Source organism: Talpa europaea, assembly GCF_964194135.1.
Source record: "Talpa europaea genome assembly, chromosome: 2".
Taxonomy (NCBI): domain Eukaryota; kingdom Metazoa; phylum Chordata; class Mammalia; order Eulipotyphla; family Talpidae; genus Talpa; species Talpa europaea.
In genome coordinates, this window is record NC_140068.1 from 93,770,142 (window position 1) to 93,779,101 (window position 8,960).

Consider the following 8,960-nt stretch of genomic DNA (forward strand, 5'->3'; position numbering starts at 1 on the left):
TCCTAGCCATTCACCTTTTTCCAAGAAGTGGTCCATTTTCTGCCTGCTGCATGCCCCTGGCTCCTTGTCTCTGGGTGTTCCTGCACTGTACACAGTCTGAAGAGTGTGACCATTTAGAGCTGTGTAGCAGTGTGAAGAACACAGGGGGCAAAATCTGCCTCCCTCAGCAGGCACGGGGCAGAGCTGCCTGTCCAGGGGGAGGGTCTACTCTCTGTATGCAAAGATGGCTGAAAGACAAGACAGCAGATGTGTGTCATCCCTGACGTGGGTGGCTGGGAGGAGGTCAGTGAGGAGCATAAACAGCTCTTTTCTTCTTTGATGAGTGTGAACTATCTAGTTTCAAAGTTGGCATTCTCAGGGCATGGACAAGGCTTGTGCCAAGTCCTGGCACCCACCCCACTATTCAGGAAGGCCTCAAGGTCACCAGAGGCAGGCATCGGGTGGGACAGAGGGAGGCATCCTGGGAAACAGGGAATGAGGCGGGAGGGAGGTGTGTGTGAAATAGCAGCAGGGCTGGGACCATACAGACAGGCAGGAGATATGCCCCTGGGAGGAAAGGAGGGGGTAAGGGGAGGGATCCTGTTTCTGGGGGAGGAGTGGGGGCCCCTGCAGAGCCAGGGTCTGGGCAGGGAGGCACCAGAAGGGAGCCAACAAGGCCAGGCCAGGGCCTAGGAGCGGTGCCAGCCATGCTGAGAAGGAGCCCAGAGTAGGAGCACAGGGCCAACCTATGGGGCCTCATACCCCCTGTCAGGCTCCTTTTATCTCCAAACAGCCGTGGGTCTTTCTCGAGGACTGCTAGCTCCTCTACAGCAGCTCATGGAGCAACACGTGCAGCTTGGGGAAAACTGACAGGTTTCCAAGTACAGAAAGAGAATAAATAGTCCCACACAGCCCCTGGCGACCCTTCTGCCATGACCCACTCCCCACCCTGTTACCTCTTCCCATCTTCCTGCACAACAGCCTGAGGTACATCTCTGCCCACCATCTACCATTAATGCACCTCTCTGCTACTGAATTCTTTCTTCTTTTGCATATTTCCGGGACAGCTGCTATTTAACCAACCACATATAAATCCACTAAAATCCATTTCTCCCATCAAAGAGTTGTCTAATGCCTTCCTCATTTCCCATCAGGGTTCTCTCTTCCTTTTTGCAACAAATAGCCTCTGTGCTAGGAACTTCGGGGGAAAATAATGAATGACATTTTATTTAAATCATGCGAGGTCTTACTCCTGCCCCTCAAAGGGCAGGACCTTGGCCTGTGTGTCCACAGGTGTTAGCAGGCCCTCTGCAGAACTTACCTGAGTAGGGAGCAAGACACTGAGCAAGCAGGAGGGGTTGTGGGAGAATGCAGGGTTTTCTCCTCCAGCTTCTGCCCTCTCTGAGTTTGACTTTTGGTTTCCCCCAGCCTCATTGTTCACCTCAACCAGGTCCATCAAACCCTGCTCTTTTGTGAAGCTGGGAAGCATCAGGGAGCCATAGCTCCCACTCAGTGAGGTGATCACAAAGGTAAGCAATCATATTCCACGGTGCACTGAGCTGCCAGCCTTTTTTGGATATTGTGTTTTGTGTTTTCACATCCCACCTTATCTACAAGATGAAATTCAAGATAGTTACCCAGCCAACTGGTACTGAGGCCTAAGAGTTTTCCAGTGAGGGACAGATGAAACTGAAGGGAGAAAAAAAGTAAAGGCATTGAGGCAGAGACAGACATTATTCTAAGGTAATGAGAAAGTTCACAGTGAAGAAACTGGTGGAGGCATTTGCTACTATCAGTAGTGAGGAATGGAATTTGGCAGAAGCAGATGTCAACGACAAGAGATTCAAAAGAGTCACGGGCAGACAGGCAGATACAAGATGTTCTTGCTTACAATAGAGAAAAGCATAATGTCAAGAAAAAACAATATGTCCAGTCCAGACTTGATTATCTTCCTGAAGAACACTGTGCTTCTTAAACCATCAACAAGTCCACGCCCAGTGCCTTCTAGCAGACTCTCGAGCATTGTCAGAAGAGAGAGAAGTTGGTGACCCTGTGGCTTCTTGCTGCAATTAATTTTAGGTCAGTGCTTCAAACATTCTTCAGACCCAGTGTGCTTTTAGCAGGGTGTGTTAATGGTGAAATATGCAGCCATTCTGTGCCACAGTCAATAAATTACATGAGGGGCCTCCCTGGTGACGCAGGGGTTAAAGACAGTGCTATCGAGCTGTCAGCAGCCACCACAGCATGAGTTCGATCCCCAGGCCTGCCAGAGAGCAACCCACGTGGTGTGGTGCAGCAGACCTCTCCTGCCTCGCCTGCTGCTCTCCTTGGCAGTGTGTTTCAGTAGATCTGCCTGTTCTGCTCCCCATGCTTTCTGGTGAACCCTCTCTCTCTCTCTCTCTCTCTCTCTCTCTCTCTCTCTCTTTCTCTTTAAAGATTTATTTATTTATGCATACAAGAACTGGGGTACAGGCCACAGGCATTGGGGGATGAGAGGATTCACCAGAGACAGAGTGGAGAATAGAACAGGCGGATTGACTGATGTACACTGCTGAGGGGAGCAGCAGGCGAGTCAGGAGAGGTCTGGGGCGCCACGTGGGTACCTCCCAACTCCTGCACGTCTAGCCTACACCCCAGTTCTTCTATGCATAAATAAATAAATCTTTAAAAAACAAAACAAAAAAAAGTAAATTACATGAGGTAGTCAACACTGTATTATAGAATAGGCTCTGTGTTGCATGACTTTCCCAGCTATAAGCTAAAGTGTTCTCAGTATGTTTAAGGGAAGTTAGGTGTATTAAATGCATTTTCAGCTTATGATATTTTCAAATTAGGATCCTAAGTTTGGGATATAAACCCATTGTAAGTTGAGGAAAAGCTGTGCTTATTTCTTTATTTTATTTATCATCTGTCTCCCCCACTAGAATATCAGTTTCATGAAGGCAAGCACTTTTGTCTATTTTACTTACTGCCATATTCTCAGCACCTACATTAGTCCTAGGCACATAATAGCTGTTCAATAAACATTAGCTGAAAAAAATCAAGGTTGCATTTTACTTTCTGTCCCTCCTGAGCTACACAGGGCAGAAGCTCCAGAGTTCCCACTACAAGCCAAAGTTCATCTGGTCTCTGGAACTCAGCCCAAGTTTCCTGGATAAGATGCAGCTTCAACCTGGTCCCAGCAGTGGTGGGGTCCAGTGAACTGTACCTCACTCACTGCCCGGCCTCTTTACTAGAGGTAGGAAGCAGAATTACAACTTTTGGGGAGGGAAAAGAACTTAAACTGAAATGCTACGAATGACTTTTCCTCTTAGTCCAAGGAAAAAGCACCTTAAATAGCACCTTTCTAAAAAAAAAAAAAAGAAAGAAAGAAAGAAAGAAAACCAAACAAAACAAAAAAGAGAAAGGATGCACCTGGAATCATCATCTGTAGAGCTCTTCTGAAACATTTTAAATTCCAGACTCCATCTGCAGAGATTCTTAGTCAACCATGTGGGTCAGGATTGGGTTTTAAATCCCAACAGTGATTCTAACTTTAGCCAGGATTGGAAAACAGGGAATGCCTTGGCCAGGCTGTGGTGTCCCTGAATGTCCCAATTCCTTCTGAGCACTCAGACCAAGCACGGGGAGCCCAGGATGCTAAGTCTGATTCCTCCAACTGGGGAGAGAGGGAATTGTGGGTGAGCATGGATATTCTTCAGCCCACCCAGGCCTCTCCCTCCTCTCTCTCTCTCTCTCTCTCTCTCTCTCTCTCTCTCTCTCTCTCTCTCTGTCACACACACACACACAGAGGGAACAGTCATGACCCTTTAAGGAGGGACTGTCAGCACATAAAGAAATGGGTAAGGGGCCTCACTGGTGGCGCAAGGCATTAAGTCCCAGCACTATGAAGCTATCCACAGCTGCTGTAGCACGAGTTCGATCCCTGGCCAGGGAGCTAGCCACATGGCACAGCAGACCTCTCCTGTCTCACCAGCTGCTCCCCTCAGCAGTGTATTTCAGTCAGTCTGCTGTTCTGTTCCCCACTCTATCTCTGAATCCTCTCATCCCCCGCACCTCTGGCCTGTACCCCAGCTCTTACATGCATAAATAATTAAATCAATCTTTTTTTTTATTTTAAAAAGAAATGGGCAAGGAAGACTGAGGTGGGACTGGCACTGGCTGCTCCTCCAGCTGACATGTGAGTGGTGTCTACAGTGGGTGTTAGCAGTAGGTGGGGCCTGCTAGGGTGTGTGTCACCTCTGCTGAAACCTCACTCTCTTCACAGATTTTGTATCCAGAAGGTCTCAGTGCCAACAGTACCCTTGGTGCGATGGCCCTGCCCAGCAGCATTCATAGAAGGGCATCACTCTGGGCACATGTCCAATTTCTGTCTTTGACCTCCATTTAAAAAGGCGGGGGCCTCCCTGGTGGCGCAAGGGGTTAAGACATAAACTATGAAGTTATCCGCAGCCACTGCAGCACAAGGTTGATCCCCTGCCAGGGAGCTACCCACATGGCGCAGCAGACCTCTCCTGACTTGCCCGCTGCTCCCCTCAGCAGTGTATTTCAGTCAGTCTGTCTGTTCCATTCCCCACTCTGTCTCTGGTGAATCCTCTCACCCCCCACACCTCTGGCCTGTACCCCATCTCTTGTATGCATAAATAAAAAAAAAGAGGGCCTCCCCTGGGGCGCGGTAGTTGAGCGCTGGGTTGTGAGGCTGCCCACAGCCTCTGCAGCACCAGTTCAATCCTTGGCCACCGGCAAGATCCCACAAATAAATAAATAAATAAATAAATAAATAAATAAATAAATAAGTGCTATCCTTTAAAAAAAATTTAAAAAAAAGAAACTAAAAAAACCCCACCATGAATAAATAAATTAAAAATATGGGGTGTCAGACTCAGGCAGATCTGAATCTGAATCCTGGCCTGCCTTTTAACTAGCTGTGTGACCCTCAACAAGTTATTTAACTTCTCTGGGTCTCTGTTTCCTCACCTGTGGCACAAGGGTAAACATCATAGTCCCAACATTACATTGTATTAATGGAGTTAATATTTGCACAGCAGCGTAATAATGCCTGATGGGAGCTGGGCACCTATGCAGGTACTCCTCACTTCACTGAGCAGAGGCATCCTGGAAAGTGGAAAAGCTGGCTAAATTTAGCACTTATTACTGCTCAATAGAACCCTATGTGTTTGGGGAGAGGGTAGAAGTGAGAGTAATGGTATTGATGCCAGGGCTTAACGTTGGCTCCTTTTGTAGCTTGACCTCTGGTTGGGGTAACTGTTGTAATATGGGATCCCAGGGTTCCAGGACAGAAGGCAGGGCAGTTCTCCACACCCCCATTCCTACATCCAGATAAGCCCACCCATATTCTTTACTGGGGTGAGGGTGGTGGAAATTCTCCCCATACCTGTTGTGCCCTGCTTTCGCTGGGCATGAGGTCAAAATCTCATGCTGATCTTGAAACTCAAGTCCTCTCTCCCCTCCCCAGTGTGATGTCAACTTAGTTGCAATGGTGTGTACTTACTACTTTGTATTTTCTTTTATTGTAGCATTGGTTAGCCACAGAACTCCTGGGACTGGTGGTCTAGCTATTTGGCAATTCTCAAGGTCAATAAAAGTCTAATTTCTGACTCATTTGTTGCAGTTTGTTCCATCCTAACCTGGGAAAGTGTCTTCCTATAGTTTTCAATCTGTAAGTGGTGCTACTATAAATAATGGTGCAATTGTTAAAAGTATTTTTGCTTATTCATTTGTTTTATAATAAGTATTTAGTTGGTCCCTACCATGTGCCAGGCATTATGTCAGCCATGAATAAGACAGTCCCTAGTCTCAAGGAATGCACAATTTACCAAAGACTGGCAAGAAAACACGCAGCCAGGCCTCCCTGGTGGCTCAAGGGATTAAGACACAACCTATGAAGCTATCCACAGCCACTGCAGCACGAGTTTGATCCCCGGCCAGGGAGCTACCCACATGGTGCAGCAGACGTCTCCTGACTCGCCCGCTGCTCCCCTCAGCAGTGTATTTCAGTCAATCTGCCTGTTCTGCTCCCCACTCTGTTTCTGAATCCTCTCATCCCCCGCACCTCTGGCCTGTACCCCAGCTCTTACATGCATAAATAAATAAATCTTTAAAAAGAAAAAAAGGGCCTCCCCGGTGGCGCAGCGGTAGAGCGCTGGGTTGCGAAGCTGCCCGCGGCCTCTGCGGTGCCGGTTCAATCCCCGGATGCTCCCCGGCCACCGGAGGAGGGTCCCACATGGCGCGCAGACCTCTCCTGCCGCCCGCTGCTCCCCTCAGCAGTGTACTTCGGTCCTTCTGCCTGCTCTGCCCCTCGCTCTGGCTCTGGGGAATTCTCTCACCCTCCCGCGCTTCTGACTGTACCCAGTGCATATATAAACAAAACAAAAAAGCAAACAAATAAATAAAGAAAAACATGCCTCTAAAAAAAAAAAGAAATAAAAAAAAGAGAAAGAAAGCATGTAGCCACGGTGGAGGCAGGAAACAGGACCAAAAAGAAGCACCAATCCAGCCCAGAGCCAAGTGCTCAGGAGTTCTCAGTGCATACACATGACCAAGTTGCTCAGTACAATGAATGCTGAGAAAGATTTTCTTTGATTCAATCATTTCAGTGACTGTACTTTTCATTTCTAGAGGAATATATCACTTCTTTTAATCAATGTCCTGTTTCTTTTTCTAGAACTTTCTCTTCTCTACTTTGTCCTTCATTTGAAAACCATTTTTGCCCTTAGTTTTTTTTCAGATTGCTCTATTACATCAAGATCGTCTGAATTTTGATCCTTTTATTTGCAAAATCACATTAATGGTGGAATGTGTTTTTGAGTGGTTATAATTATTTTATGGTTAAGATGTTTTTTCTTCCTTTTTGGTGTGCCTGTGAACTCTGGCTTGTGGAATATAGCTATAATGCAGTTTTACTTCTGCTTGGTTCCCTAGGGGTCTAACTGCTTTAACTCACCTATTTTTACTCAAATTTCTTTGCTTAGGGAAACTGTTCAATCACTTAAAAACAATTTACTGAACATTTACTATATATCTTCATATTTGGTGCTGTGGAAGATACAAAATAATGCAAGACAATACAGTGTAGCTAGATGCCTTACATGCAAATGCAGTCTGAATGGACCAGACACAACCAAAAACCTAGATAACAGTGTAAGGCAAAGCAAGTCAAGTTCAGAATAAGCCCAGAGAAGGTTTCTGTGAGAAAGTTTCAGTAGGAAGGTGAGATTAACTAATCTCCACACTCCCTCAATACCTCCCATACCCCCCAAGCTGATAACCTGACTTCTGGGTGGAGAGGTAGCATGGCGCTCTTAAGTTCAATCAGGCTGTGGATGGACTCGACTTTAAGGTTACTATTGAAAAAACTAAATCAGAAGCAAATTATTTAAAGCAAGTAGAAGGAATTTATTTAAAGAGTTCCCTGGGCGTGTATGTAGGTTTGATGAAAGTTGCGTTTGAAGGAGAAACCAGGTGATTTGAAAGGGCTGGGTGGCTTTGCAGTGATTCAAATCTGAACAGACCTAGGTTAGGGAGGCCAACAGGGGGCAAGAGGAAGGCTGGCCAGATTTGAATATGTGAAGCATAGAAAGTATTCCTTGGCAGGAGTGGCAAGGAGGGAGGTGGATTTTTAGGTGCCTAGGCAGGAAGGGAGTCAGGCTGTTCTATACAACTTGCTGTATAGAAGGCTGTTCTACAGAACTTTCTCACAATGAACAGGGGATGTAGATAAGTAGTGTCAGGTATCCGTGGTTCCACGTGGGGGGATTCAACCAACTACAGATGAAGACAACAAAGAGTAAGGCCTAATTGTGTTTGTACTGACACAAACATGTGCACAGTTTTAAATGTCATTCCCTCGCAATACAGAGTAGGAACTATTTACAGAGCATTTACACTGTATTAAGTATTATAAGTAATCTAGAGATGTTGTACAGAGGATGGGTGTAGGTTATGTGCAAATGCGATGCCATTTTATATAAGGGACTTGAGCATCTGCAGATTTTTAGTATCCGTGGGGATCTTGGAACCAAGCCCCTGCAGATACTGAGAGAAGATATAGGGGCAGAGAGTTGGAGATTGGATCCCCCATTGCATCCCTTCAGACTCTAGGACACTCAATTCCTCTGCATTTAAACAGTAACTTATATTGAGCACCTCCACCACTAGCTAGGCAGTTTCCCGGCGTTGTTGCAAGAGATGGGCACGTGTGAAAAAAAGCACAGGTAATAAATACTTCCCTGCCGGCTTGTTGTGCGGATTATACACGAGTTAGCATGCGCAAAGCACTTTTAAAAAGTGTCTGGCACATAGTGTGATTGAAAGGCCAGTTACTATTTATTTTTATTAAAAAATTATCGGAGCTTAGCACGGTGCCTGCGTGTGCTCACATCCAATGACTGATGAAAACCCTCACAATCTAGTTGAAGAAGATTCTCAAATACTTTAGGGCAAAATATATTTTCTGACCAAGGACTCCAAGGGAGGTTTACCAAGGTTCAGGCTGTAGGGGAGGGTGACCCCCAATCCTCCAGGGGCAACAGGATTGGGCTTGGTGGGAAGGCAAAGGGCTAAGACTGTGAGACGGGAGACCGAGGAGGGGCTCGGCCTGCAGCATGAGAGCTCGCAGGCTGTGTTAACCGTGGTCGCGGCTGCAAAGGGGTGGGCGCAGAACTGCGGAGAAAACTCCCGAAGCCGGGGAGGGGGCTCGGACGGGCCTCAGACCGTCCCGGGGGCGTCAGGCTTCAGGAGCCGCCGAGCCCCGCCCCCCGCTCTTTGGGGTCCCTGGGGAAGCGCCCCGGCCTGCGTCAGCCTCCACATCCCCAGAGGCCCCGACCCCGGTCCTTCGCGACCACCGACCCCACGGAGCCCCGGGGCCGCAGGCACCACCGGCCGCGCCCAGGGCCGGCGCCCCTGTGGACGCGAGCGGAGCGGCCGGGCCCCGCCTCCTGACGGCGCGGGGCGGGGCGAGC